The sequence below is a fragment of the Scyliorhinus canicula genome, unplaced genomic scaffold, assembly GCF_902713615.1.
Source record: "Scyliorhinus canicula unplaced genomic scaffold, sScyCan1.1, whole genome shotgun sequence".
Taxonomy (NCBI): Eukaryota; Metazoa; Chordata; class Chondrichthyes; order Carcharhiniformes; family Scyliorhinidae; genus Scyliorhinus; species Scyliorhinus canicula.
In genome coordinates, this window is record NW_024055456.1 from 107,065 (window position 1) to 121,917 (window position 14,853).

Below are 14,853 nucleotides of genomic sequence, written 5' to 3' on the forward strand. Positions count from 1 at the left end.
TTGTTTTTCTGTTTGTCAGGATGTGGTGAGTACTAGGGCTTCGAATGTTTACAATTTAGATAAATGACTTGGACGGTATAGTTGCTCAGTCTGCTGACCACAGAGAGAGATGTAGGAAAGTAAATGTTCAAGAGGTCCTGAGGGGTCTATAAAAGGGCATGGACAGGGTAAGTGAATAGTCAAAGATCTGGCGAACAGAATATAATCTGGAAAATATTATTTTTTTAAGTTTGGGAAGTAGATACACAAATTATCTGAGGAATTATCTGTATAGCTGATTATCTGAGGAATTGCAGTGGACTGAGATTCAGAGGGATCTGGGTGTCCAAGTGCGTGAATCACAAACGTCAGTTTCCAGGTGTAGCAAATAATGAGAATATTGTTGTTTATTGTGAGGTGAATTCATCACAAAAACATGGAGGTTATGCTTCAGTTATAGAGGGTATGAGTGGGATCACATCTGGGGTACTGTGCAGTAGGGCGCGATTTGTTGCAATTTTCTAATGGTCTCCTACTGTGACTGTCACTATGGAGGCTGGATTATTGTTTCTTTGCTGAGCACTAACTGGAACTCTGACTGTTGGGTTTTTGTACGGGACCCGCTATATCTGTAGCAATGTAGGGGCTGCAAGGCACAAAGATACAGTGCGCGATCAGACATCAGCGTGTTGCCTATAATTGTCTGTAAATGTTCTTCCCCAGAACATGAAGAATGTATTGTGGAGACTTCCCGGGACTCTGGCTGTACCAGTACACATACTGGTTAGAAGTGATTGTCTTCAAGTTGCAGGTTAGTGTGACATTACTTTCCTCTTCAATCTTTATTTCAGCATTCGGCTGCTCCACTGTGGCTCCAATCTGACATAAAAATTAGATTAAGAGCAACAATCAATATTAGCCTCAAATTGATCAACTTAATCTTCACCATCATTATTGTTTTCACCAGCAATAACATCTGGGTTACAGCAGCCAGGAGGAGAATGGAGTTTTACTGGGAAGGAAATACTTACTGAGAAGTGAGATAATGATGAGCATCTGAGCGAGCCGGTTCCCCATCATCCTTCCTGAGTCTGGAACTCTGCAGTGAGAGGAATGCTCTGCCAGAGACAGAAATACAGATCCCCGTCACACTGCATTGCTCATCCAGCCAATGGCAGAGGCAGAAATGCAGACCCCCGTCACACTGCACTGCTGATCCAGCCAATGGCAGCGACAGCAACTTCTCCACTGACACAATTGGGTCAGAGCGAGAGCAGCAACCGCAAGCTGTGGGCGGGGATACCGCAGACTCAGAGTGACATGTGTGCTGACTCTCAGCTGCACTCGGAGCAGAAATAGGAAGGGATGAATCTGCAGAAGACTGTGACCATCCTGCACCTGCTCACTGTTCAAGCCACTGAGAAGAAATCGAGCGGGAGGGACATGAAGCCCATTTAAACACGGCTTCTGCAAATAGTCTGCCTGTCAATGTAGAGCATCAAAAGAGCAGAAGGATAAACAAATCTGCCAATGTTTGTTCTCCGTGGGGCTGGGATGAAATTAACCCGGCTGATGGAGGTAAACCTCTATTAATTGTATGAGTGTGCGTAAATTCTCATCAATCTGTTAAACTGTACTGATGAGTATAATGTATTACTTACTGTTCAAGAGCACCGCCAGTATTATGAGAAACGTGTCTGATTGAATCGCTCAGTGAATGGGAATGAAATGAGTCAGATTTTTGGAAGGCGAGAGAACCCGGGTTCTGTTCAGCTCATTGTTCCGCCCAGTCACAGCAGGGGGTCAGGCCCATTGTGACATCTCTGAGGATACCTCTGTTGTTGGTTTCATGTGACTTTCCAATCATCATGCTTGGGCTTTGCGCCCTCTGCTGGTGGATTCTGTTCAATCCGTTTCCGAATGGAGGTTACTGGATGGACTTAAGGTTTATAATATAATAATCTTTAATGTCACAAGTAGGCTTACATTAACACTGTAATTATTGATTTGTATATCAAAACATCAATGTCAGGAATGAGATTTGACTATTTAAATCTGGATTCTGCTCATTATTACTTTCTCTGACCCAGGTCCAATCCATTGCACTGGGAGTCCGTTCACACCTATCCCAGAGCTGGATCAGGAATCCAGTGCGTTCTGGCTTTCCAGTCCCCTGAGCCATCCCCAGCCATTGTTCGCCGACAACATGAAAATGGGCGGTGTTCTAAATAGCGAGGAGGAAAGGTTTAGATTGCAGGATGATGTAGACGGACGGGTGAGATGGGCAGAACAGTGGCAAATGAAATTTAACCCTGAAAAGAATGAGATGATGCATTTTGGGAGGACTAACAATGCAAGAAAATACACAATGAACGGCAGGACGCCAAGAAGTATAGAAGCAAGGGGGAAGCTTGGGTTCATGTCCGTAGACCCCCGAAGGCAACAGGACAATGACTTAAGGTGGTGAGGATGACATATGGGATGTTTGTCTATATTAGCCGACGCATGGAATATAAGAGTAGGGAAGTTGTTATGGAGCTGTATAAAACGCTGGTTAGCCACAAGATGGAGTATTTTGTGCACATCTGGTCGTCACATTATGGGAAGGATGCGATTGCACCAGAGAGGTGCAGAGGAGATTAATGAGACAACGTATATTTCAGAAATTCATTGGATATGCACTAAGTGCTTGGAGGTGATTTTGAGAGATGCGAGAAGGTCATGTTATATGAATATATTTTTTTCCCTTTCGATTAGTGTTATTTTAGCAGTGTCACGATAAAATAAATCAACCTGTCGCGTGATTTAATGGGGAACAAAGTGTCGTTTGGGGCGCAATTGACAGGATGTTTCTCAATGGCCGCATTTGCGAGATCGCAGCCCGTCTTTAAGGGCACTCGGTGTTGGAAAGTAGCCCCCAAGAGCTTCTCACCATTACTGGCTACCACGCCGTCAGATTCGCTGGATGCGCACCTCATCTAAGGAGGGGAGCCGGCTGCTCTTAAATGCTCCCTCACCATTCACTGCAGTCAACGCAGAAACATAGCAATATGTAGAGCTGCCCCTCCCTTTGGCGATGCCTACACCTGGCCAAGCTTCTCGGTGCTGTGGATGCATGAGATGGGACATCCTGTTCCGGGGGGGGGGGGGGGCGGGGCGGGGGGGGGGGGGGGTCAGAGGGCCAGCAGCAGAGGCACCAATACCACCTAGGAGGCTGTGACAACGACTGTCAGTGTGACAGCATGGCAAGGGGGACCGTCGTCCAATGTAGGAAAAAGACCAATGACCTCCAGTGACCTGCAGGGGTAAGTTACCACCTCTCTCTTGGCATCAGGTCCGCCTGCCACCCCTGAAGTCCAATTCCCCAAACACATGGCTGGCTGGCACCTTGCACGCACTGGTCTTTGTGCTTGCTCCTCAGAGCTCACTGGCACCTAGCATCACAACCCCTTGATGTCCAGGTGAGGTGCCCACACATACCATCTGCTATAGAACTCCCCTCCCAGCCCCGAGGCATGGACTAGAAGAGTAGGGAGGTTATTATGGAGCTGTATAGAATGCTGGCTAGCCCGCAGCTGGAGTATTTTCTGCACATCTGGTCACATTATAGAAAGAATATGATTGCACCAGAGAAGGTGCAGAGGAGATTAATCAGGAAGTTTTCTGGGCAGGAGTGTTTCAGTTGTGAAAAGAGGCTGAATAGGCTGGGATTATTGCCCTTAAAGCAGAGAATGTTGCGGAGGATCTGATCGAGGTGTTCAAAATTCTGAGGAACATAGATAGGAAGAAATTTTCCCCCTCAGTAGAGCGGGCAAAAACCAGGCGGCATAGATTTAAGGTAAGGGGTAGGAATTTGGAAGGAATTTAAGCGTAGTGAGAACCTGGAACACACTAACTGTGTTCCAGAGGTGGGAACACTCACAACACTTAAGAAGCGTTGAGATGAGGACTTGAAACGCCATAACATACAAAGCTACGGACCAAGTGCGAGGAAATTGCTTTAGATTAGATGGATACTTGATGGCCGGGGCAAACACAATGGGCCAAAGGGCCTGTTCTTTGCTGTAAAACTCGACGACTAAGGGGCCTGAGGCAGGGAAACTGATGATGGCGCCACACGGCCGCCTCTCCTTAGGTCAAAGAACGTAAAGGAGAGACTGAACGGAGCTGCTGAAATGTCAGTGGATTGTTAATGAAGATCACACGGAGCTGTTTCCTCGAGCAGATCCTTAGATAATTCAACGATTGATGAGAAATAAAGACCAGGAAAATTCCGTCTATTACACTGCGATTTGTTAAACTATCGAGGGCGGATCTAAATAAAGGCAGAAGAATATTCAACAATAAAGTTAAGAAGTAACTACACAAATGTAACGGGAATAACTGGGGTATGTAGAAAATGCTGTTTCTGAAAGAAGAATAAGATAATGATTTCAAAGTGTATCGGGAAATATAGATCGTGTGGCCTCATCGCTGACTAGTAGTTTCTAGATTCTCGTCCATTCATCTCCCTCCCGATCTATTTCTTCTGAGTGCCTTGCACGATGAGCAGGTGCAGGATGGTCACGGAGTAGGGAACATTGAACCGTCGCTATTTCCGCTCCATCACTGCCGAGTGCAGCTGAGAGTCACCGCACACTTCACTCAATATTCAGACTGCGGTATCCCCGCCCACAGCTTCCGGTTGCTGCTCTCACTCTGACTCAATTGTGTTACTGGAGAGGTTGCTGCTGCTCGTTCATTCCTCTCATTGGTCGGATCAGCAGTGCAGTGTGACGGGGATCTGTATTTCTGTCTCTGACAGATGGTTTCTCTCATTGTAGAGTTACAAACTCAAAGTATCATGAGCGACGGTCTCGCTTCGCTCCTCATCATTATCTCACTTCTAAGTAAGTATTTCCATCCCAGTAGCACTCCATTGTCTTCCTGAGTGTGTAACCCAGATGTTATTGTTGGTAAAATGACAGAGATTCTTTTGCTGATTATTTTATTGCCTAATATGAGGCTGCCTCTGATTGTCATTATCGCTGTTGCTTCTGTTAGAATGGAGCCACCAAGACTCCGTGGACTAAAAGGAACCTGAAATAACGGCTGAAGAGGAAAGTGAAGTCACATTAACCTGCACCGTAGAAACAAGCGATGCTAACCCTTTTGTGTACTGGTACAGTCAGCAGCCCGGGAAAGCTCCAAGCTACATGCTTCGAATTATTGGGCTGAATGTGCAAAGGAACACCGAACTCACCGATCGGTTTTCTTCGACGTTTGATAAAAAGAACAAGACTACCGAGCTAACGATCAGTAATACAATGATCTCCGACAGCACCGTGTATTTCTGTGCCATGAAGCCCACACTGCTAGAGATATAGTGAATCCCGTACAAAAACCCCACACTGGCAGTTCCAACTATAGCTCAGCAGGAGCCCCCCCCATATTGTTCAGTTTCCATAGTGAGCTTAGCAACAATTATAACAAACTCTCAGAAACATAAATAGTGAGACCCACCTGCACAGTTATACCAGTTTATGATTGCAACTCGCATTCATAAAATATATTGTATTGATGAATCGATCTGCGATACCTTAACTCCTGCTTCTTGTTCATATCCTGGTGTACAGACTCACTCACTCAGTAAACTATACAGACTCCCTCACTCAGTAAACTATACAGACTCCCTCACTCAGTAACCTATCAGGTCTCACTGAGTGACAATAAATGCAGCAACTTAAATCACTGTCGAGGGTTTTCACACAATAAAATCTCCCAAGGGGTGTCACAGGAACTATGAGCATATTCGGTCATGTGATCACAAGTTTGGTCAAAGAGTTTGGTTATAAGGAGAATTTCAAAGGAACAATGACTGTCCTTCCTATGAGGGACATAGATGGGAAGAAACTTTTCACCTTAGGTGATAACCAATGGGCACAGATTAAAGATAAGGAGTTGGAGATTTCGAGGGGATTTGAGGAAAAACGTTGTCATCCAGCCGGTGGTGGGAATCTGGAACTAACTGCCTTCACCTCCGACTTTAATCACTGCATCATCGCTGGCCGTGCCTTCAGCTGCCTCGACACAAAGCTCTGGAATTCCCTCCCTAGACGTTTTCACCTTTCCACTTAGAGTCATAGAGCCATATGGCTTTACAGCTCAGAAAGAGGCCCTCCGGCCCAGTGTGCATGCGCTGGCCATCAAGCACCTTTCTATCCTAATTCAATTATCCAGCAGTTGGCCCATAGCCTTGTATGCTATGGCGTTTGAAGTGTTTATTAAATGCTATGAGCCTTCCCGCCTCTACCACTCCAACACGCAGTGAGTTCCAGATTCCCATCACCCTCTGGGTAAAATTGTTTCCTCAAATCTCCTCTAAATCCTGCCCCTTAACTTAAATCTCTGCACCCTGGTTATTGACCCATCTACTAAGTTCCCTCCTATCTACCCTATCTATGCCCCTCATCATTTTCTTACATAAATATCAACATTAAGGAAGACGGTGTCTAAAAAGCTGCAATTTAGATTTCTGGGACACATTTGTGGCTCCGTATGTAAATCCTTAATCAACTCAACATCCGAATTCTCAGCTTTGACAAAGAGTCACTCAGACTCGAAACGTTAGCTCCCTTCTCCCTGCACAGATGCTGCCAGACCTGCTGAGATTGTCCAGGTTTTCAGATTCCAGCAATAATTTGCTTTTATTTACATGATCGATCGACAAGTCGATTTGTATTCAAGCCTAAACCCGGCATCATCTGCTCCCCATGTCACAGACTGATAGTGCTAGCCGTGTTAGAACATAGAACAGTACAGGTCCTTCGGCCCTCGATGTTGTGCCGAGCAATGATCACCCCACTTAAACCCACATACCCCTAACCCAACAATCCCCCCATTAACCTTTACACTACGGGCAATTTAGCATGGCCAATTCACCTAACCCGCACATCTTTGGACTGTGGGAGGAAACCGGAGCACCCGGAGGAAACCCACGCACACACGGGGAGGACGTGCAGACTCCACACAGACAGTGACCCAGCCGGGAATCGAACCTGGGACCCTGGAGCTGTGAAGCATTGATGCTAACCACCATGCTACCCCTAAGTTAGAGTACCCAATTACTTTTTCCAATTAAGGGGCAATTTAGCGTGGCCAATCCACCTAAGTTGCTGATCTTTGGGTTGTGGGGGTGAAACTCCACACAGACAGTGACCCAGGGCCAGGATTCGAACCCGGGTCCTCAGCGCCGTAGGCAGCAATGCTAACCACTGTGCCACCGTGCTGCCCCTGATGTTGTGAGGTGAATCTCTGCTATTGTACATTTCATGTGTTAAGTATCGCAGGAATTTGTTTTTTGGTTCATCGCGAATCGCTCATGAGGGGGCAGTTAAGAGTCAACCCCATATCATTACTCTCGGTGTCTGCATTGCTAGTCCAGTGACAATACCACTTTGCCACCGCGTCCCCCTGATCCATTCTGCATTTCGTTAAATACCGGGTGCCGACGAGTCGGTGTCCCTGGGCTCAGCTGAGTTAAGGCTAGCCGTACTTTCCGGCTAAACTAATTCCACATGTGAGATCTTCCCTGTGCAGCTTGGTGGATATTCCGTGATTAATGTTACTGTATATATCGCAGCATGATAAGCCTCAACATTCTCCAAACGGCTCCTTTGTTGATCGGCACAAGGGTGGAAGCATTAAACAAAGCCTGGTAAATACACCTGACAGCGTTCGAACAACGGGGATCAAATGCTTCGGGCAGAAGGAACCTTAGTGAAGCTGTACAGACTCGCTGAGGTTTTTGTACGGTGCTCTAGCTGCTCTCTAACGCTGTGCCTCACTGCACAGTAATAGACCGCCTCGTCCTCCACACTGAGGCCGCTTATATTGAGGGAACCTTTCTGTTTAGACTTGTCAGCAACCGCCTGATATCGTCCTGAAACTGTTTCTTTCTTCAATGCTAGAGTGCTAGTGATGATCCATCTCGGTTGTTGTGCCGGTTTCTGCTGATACCATAGCATGAAGTCCATATTCTTGTCTGAATAGTCACAATTCAACAGCACCGAATCTCCTTCCGATGCGGTTATTATCACCGGTAACTGAGTTACTGGATCTGCGCACAGTCCGCCTGTGAACGTAGAGGATTAAATATCAACTGATGCAAATTTGCCTGTGTCTGGGAGAGTTTGTGAAACCTCCCAACTGCGCATCATATCGATATTTTCGAGCGCAATTATATTGCCATCGATCTGTATTAATATGCTAATCTGCCTCGATGTTTATTATCCAGGACTTACCGTACCACAGCGCCGCCAGTATTATCAGAAACATGTCAGACTGAATCTCGCTCAGAGATTGTGAGGGAGAGGGAGCCCCGGGTCTGCTCAACTCATTGAGGAGGGGGAGGCGTTACAGTGCAGGAAGGGGGGGGGGGGGGGGTTGTGACCTCACTGGCCCCCCAGCCAAACAGGTTTAAAGAAAACATCACGTGGATTTATGACGCCCGTGCTTGAATTCGGCGCCCTCTGCTGGCAAATTCTGTTAAATCGAATTGTCCTAGTGAGTGGGTTCAGGGTTTGCTGCAAAACATACCAATATTCGAATGTGACCCAAACATCTAAATTGGAGCTGATTAGATACTGTCTTTGTTACTGTTAATGTTTATGCCTGAAAACTATGCTAAATCTCCGGAAACCATCGCTGGAATCTTCTGTCTCAATCCTGTGTATGTCAAATATTCAAAGGACAAGACGACCGAGCTAACGATCAGGAACACAATGATTTCTGACAGCGCCGTGTACGTATGTGGGCGGCACGGTAGCATAGTGATTAGCACAATGGATTCACAGCTTCAGGGTCCAGGTTCTATTCCCGGCTGGGTCACTGTCTGTGCGGAGTCTGCACGTTCTCCCCGTGTCTGCGTCGGTTTCTTCCGGGTGCTCTGGTTTCCCGCAGAATTCAAAGATGTGCAGGTTAGGTGTATTTGCCATGCTAAATGCCCACAAAGGTTGTGTTAGGTTGCTGCGATGAGGTGGAGGCGTGGGCTTGGGTGGAATGCTGTTTCCAGGGGCATTGCGAACTCGATGGGCCGGGTGGCCTGCTTCTGCACTGCAGATCCTATGATTGTACGAAATAGTGGCAGGGAGGGTCAGTTGTATCAGATCCCTTCTCGTTGGAGGGAAGTGTCTTCCTTCTCTATTGTTCTCAGTGACTTGAGCAGTGAGCAGGTGCAGGATGGTCAACTGTCGCTGTTTCCCTCCCTCACTTGCGACAGCAGCTGATAACCGCCGCACATTTTGTCTCAGCTTTGAATCTGCGGTGTCCCCAGTCACAGTTTCCGTTTGTTTCTCTCGCTCGAACACCATTGTGATATTCTAGACATTGCTGTCGCTGCTCTATTCCTGTCATTGGTTTGAGCAGCCGTGCAGTGGCTCCTGAATCTGTATTTCTGCTCTGACAGGTAATTTCCTGACAGCATCTAATTCAGGAATTATCGAGGGAATCGCCTCTCAGATCTCCTCAACATCATCTCACTTCTCGGTATTTCCCTCATTGCAAACTCCCCATTCTCCCCTCACTGTGTAACCTGATATCACTGATAATTAAATAATAATAATAATAATAATGGGAGTGGCCGTTATGTTGGTCAATATGAGGCTGATGCTGAATTTTATATTTTCTTTTGGTTTCTGTCAGACTGGAGCCACCAGGACCCAGGGGAACAGCGGGGAGGCTGGAACAAGGGTCGAAGAGGACAGTGACGTCACTCAACAGTTCAGTCAATACAATAGATCCTGACCGATACAGTCAGCAGCCTGCACCGTTCATGTTTCATCTGATGGGACGGAATCCGTGCAGCAGAAAGGTATAGATGATCTTACTATGCCTCGCATACAGATAAATACATAAGTACATCTTGTTATCGACCGAAGTCCAGCACAGCTGTCTGACCGCATGAAGAGGAAGGATCTACAATGGTGTAGACGACTCAATGTAGCAGCAGGATCGGGGTACTGACGATCAGAACAGACTCTGTTCATTTCAGCAGAGACGGCCAATCCTCTGACTACCAGAGGCACTCGGGTGAAAGGCAGCGTCAGTAATATTGGACCCCCCACCTCGTGACAGTGCAGCAAAAATCTGTACGGATGATACAAATACAAGGCTGTGGCGGTCCCGGGCCTTCATGACTTGTAGTTTTTAGCGCTCACCGTGAGCCGCGCCTCTCTGAAGCAAGTCCCGTATCTGAGTGACTCTCTAGCTAGCAGCAGGCAATAGATGTGTTTTCGATCGAAGAATCGATTTTCTAATGAAGCCCAAAGCAGACACCATGGTCCTACATGATAATAATACTCGTCTTGCTCTGTGATGTCCTGTTGAATTTCTTATTCTGAATTTCCTGTGTTAAATACAACAGCAGAGTTTGACACATTCTCTGTTTTATTCCAGGGCAGGCTCAGTGGGATTGGGCTCATCTGAGTTAACGGTTCTGGAAGAGCAAACAATAATTTCCGGCTGTATTATTTCCACATCTGAGAGCTGTTATTACCGCTGCTGGTACCCGGGTATTCCACGTTTTAATTTACCATGTACATTGCGGCATGGAAATGAGTCGCGTGATTTCCAAATTGCTCATCTGTTCACCCGCAGAAGAGCAGAGACACCAATATAACTGTCTGATAAATAGAACTAACTGTATTCGTGAATACGGGATTAAACAATTCCCGCAGACAGGAGCAGGAAAGCATATTCAGTGGAGCTGTGAATACTCGCTGAGGTTTCTGTACGGGGCACCAGCTGCTATCTAACGCTGTGCCTCACTGCACAGTAATAGACCGCCCCGTCATCCACACTGAGGCCGCTTATATTGAGGTAACCGTTCTGTTTAGACTTGTCAGCAGCCGCCAGATATCGTCCTGAAACTTCATCTTCCATCAGAGCAAATGCATTGGTAATTATCCAGATTGGTCGCTGTGCCGCTTTCTTATGATACCATTGCATGTACAGCATATTCGAGTCTGCATATTCACAATCCAGCCGCACCGAACCCCCTTCTGACACGGTGTCTGTCACCGGTGATTGAGTTACTGGATCTGCGCTTAGCCCGCCTGTAAAGGGAGAGAAATGAAATATCAATAGTTTAAACATAATTCACCTAAATTAGCGGCTGGTTTAGCGCAGGGCTAAATCGCTGGCTTTGAAAGCAGACCAAGACAGGCCAGCAGCACGGTTCAATTCCCGTACCAGCCTCCCTGAACAGGCGCTGGAATGTGGCTTCTCACAGTAACTTTATTTGAAGCCTACTTGCGACAATAAGCGATTTTCATTTATTTCCTATATCTGTGAGTTTGCGGAAAATAAACCCTCATCATGTGGATATTTCTGATCGTTAATTCTATTCAATGTTATTGCAATCTATCACCCGCTAATCTGGCTTGATGAACATTATCCATTACTTACCGTCCAACAACGCCGCCAGTATTAACAGAAACATGTCTGACTGAGAGAATAGGAATGGGATGAGCCAGAGACTGAGGAGAGAGGGAACCCGGGCTCTGTTTAGCTCAATGTTCCACCACACACTGCAGGGGGCCATGCCCTTTGTGACATCACTCAGACCACGACGTCTATTGGTTTTGGCGATGCCGTCACGGAACTTCATCATCCCCATGTTTGAAGGTGGTGCCCTCTGGTGCTGGAGTAGTTTTGTTCCTGTTTAAATGCAGCCACTGAATGGATTGAGGGTGTATTGAAATACACAAGAAGACACTAATGTTTCCCAGAATTTTAAACTGGATCTGGTAGGGCATAGTTTTTACTACTGTTGATGTTTGTGTCAGAAAGGGACACTAAATTGATGAAATCTTTGCTGCCCGTTTCTTTCCAAACCCTGTGCACGACAAATGAGAAGCAGTGATAGGACGTTGGAGAAAGTGTGGATGTTATATATTTAAAGATTAACAGGGACAGGCCCGTTTATGCCAAGACCAGAGAACCTTGGGTTCATTTGCTTGTAACAATAGAGGTAGACGGAAGATTCAAATCGTTTTGCTGTAATTGTTCCCATTAGTTGGTTTTGACAATGCCGTAACGGAACTTCATCATCCCCATGTTTGAAGGTGGCGCCCCCTGCTGCCGGAGTAGTTTCATTCCTGTTGGAATGCAGCCACTGAATGCATCCAGGGCGTATTGAAATACAGAGGAAGACACGAATGTTTCCCAGAAATCTAAACTGGATCTGCTACGAAACAGTTTTTATTACTGTTGATGTTTATGTCAGAAAGGGCTATTAATCGATTAAATATGTGTTGGCCGTTACTTTACAAATCCTGCACAACAAATGAGAAGTAGTGTTAGGACGTTGGAGAAAGTGCGGATGTTATACATTTAAATGTTGCCAGGGACGAAGGCCGTTTATGCAAAAGACCCAGAGAACTTTCGCTTCATTTGCCTGTCACAAAGGAAGTAGAAGGAAGACGCATTAGTTTTGCTGAAAAGATATGCCTTTCCAATAGCGTAGAGCGTCTGTAATTCTTCCCATTAGCAGCAGTTCCAATAACAAATCATCCCGATTTGATAGAAAAATATGACAGAGAAAGATGTATTTATTCATAATATTCCGATTTGCTAACATCTACAACACAACGAGAAAATGATGAAAGAAGATTCCGTAACAACTGCCAAAAGGTGACTGTCATAATCTGAAAAGGGAAAGCAATATGGAAAATGTGAGGTGGGCAAGACGATTGGGACAGCATTTTCCAATTGGCACGTGCACGGTAAGCCGAATGCTCATTCCGTTCCCTAATTTTCTATACTTTTGGGCGATTCATGCCAGTCCCCCACTAATTGTTCTCATTCACTTGAGCAGTGAGCAAGTGCCGGAAGGTCACAGGATTGAACCGTCGCTATTTCCGCTCCGGCAATCCCGCCTGCACCTGATACCAGCCGCACAGTCTGACTTGTTTAGAATCTGCGGTGTCCCGGGGAGCAGCTTCCGTTTGCTGTTCCCATTTTCATTCTGAAACGATTGTGCTGTTGGGGACATTGCTGCACATGCCCCATTCGTGGCATCGGATAGGTCAGCAATGCTGATCAGTCTGGGAGTTTGTATTTCTGCTCCAGCTGATCAGTTCCTCCACTGAAGAAGGACTAATTCAGGATCCTCCTGGTTCCACTCCTCAACATGATCTGACTTCTCAGAAAATAATTCCCTCACTTTAAAACTCCATTCTTCTCTGACTGATCTTCCCCCCCAAATATCACTGATTCTACTTGTTTGTCCAATAATCCCATTTTCCTCAAACCCGTGGGGCACTCCGTATTTCATTTCTACTTTTGTAATTTACCACAATTTCCTCTTCAGTTACCTCACTGCCTGCCTATTACCCCTCCTATTTAGACCGTAGACAGTTAGTATGGCCAGTGAGAAGCTCTTCTCCTCAGAAACTCCGGAATTAGCAACACAACAACATCGGCTTTTCTCATCACTCCTTCCGCGCGATAGACTAACCCCCAAAGGGGAATGTATGTGCCCTGGTCTTAAAAACACGATGGCATTGATACTCCGCCTAAGAACCCTGAGATATTTGTTTTTAAGTATCTTTTGGTCCTCTCTATATTATATGAAACTAACCATATAAGAAATAGCATCGAGCGCAGATTAGTTGACCCTTCGAACCTTCAGTATGTTCACAGTTGATCAGATTGCGGCCGTATGTCCAATTTCCTGTCTACCCTTCAGAAACGGGAACTCGCTTGAAAATCAGAAGCTTGCAACCGCATTTTTTTTCAATGAGGGACAGTTGAAAATATCCACCTTGAAAAAGTGTTTATGACGGGAAGTGAGAAAGCACAGTCCCTGAATTCAGTTTCTCGCATCATCCTCAGGACTTTTTCGCCTGGTTTGGAACCATTTGCCAATGTCTCTGACATGCTGCTGGATCCAATTAACGAATTATCTGCATTCAGTCATGCCTTATTAGTAACTGTGTAATTTGTTATGAAATGTATATCGAAAGCTATCACTCGATTACAATAATGGTCTGTCTACCAATGTTTGATTTGTGTGGGTGTGTGTGTGCGTGTGTGAATGTGTATGTGTGTGTGTGTGTGTGTGTGCATGTGTGTTTCTGTTTGTGTGAGAGAATGTATGTGCCTGTTTAAGTATGTGTGTGCTTGTGTGTGAGTGTTGTGTATGCGTGCGTGCATGTGTTCTTTATTGCCTTCCTTTTAGGCGTATGCGTCTGGAAGTGTTTATTTGTCCGTCTCCACGTCTGATTCCCGGCGTCTGCAGTTATGCTTATTTTACCAAACCTTGATGCAAGACAGTGCTACTAAATAATTTGGTAAAGATTTTTCACAGCAAACATTTTCAATCTATGTAAATTCCTTCAACTAATCAAGCCACTGTGAGCACATTTTTAAATTCTGATCGTGCGCATAGTGTTTCTCACGTTATTAAGTCTCGGCAGCTGTCCCTCCGATTCGCAATAAACGAAGCATTCCCCGTTCTGTGTTCACTCTTCAATGTCAGTCCATAACATTCGGAGTATTTAAAACATTCTGATTTGTTAGATGAAATCTAAACCATCTGCCATATTTCTCCTTTGTCCTTTCCCGATAACCATGGTCGTGCTGCCCGGTGAGTGGATTGTTGAGTCGTTTCCATGTTCCATTGTTTGCATTTACTCTGACATCTGACACAGGTTGGTCTTTGTTTCAGAATTAGTGGAACGGATTCAATGTCCCATAGATGATTCAGGAAGGACAGACAGTAACACAAAACTGCAATTACTATACATTGGATAGCTATCATTAACTGTTTGGTACATTCGCTATTCTACAGAAGCTCCGGGATATTTACTGAGGAGGTATGGCAAGGGGCAG

The 14,853-nt window shown here is 45.7% G+C and overlaps 1 long non-coding RNA gene across 1 annotated transcript; it reads right to left on the reverse strand.

The window, feature by feature from the left end:
- Positions 1-368: 368 nt before the first annotated feature.
- LOC119959550 lies at positions 369-1,689 on the reverse strand. The gene is made up of 2 exons (XR_005459225.1): positions 1,641-1,689; positions 369-858 (listed from the first exon to the last, which is right to left on the reverse strand). It is a non-coding gene; the product is annotated as an uncharacterized LOC119959550 (long non-coding RNA).
- Positions 1,690-14,853: the final 13,164 nt, after the last annotated feature.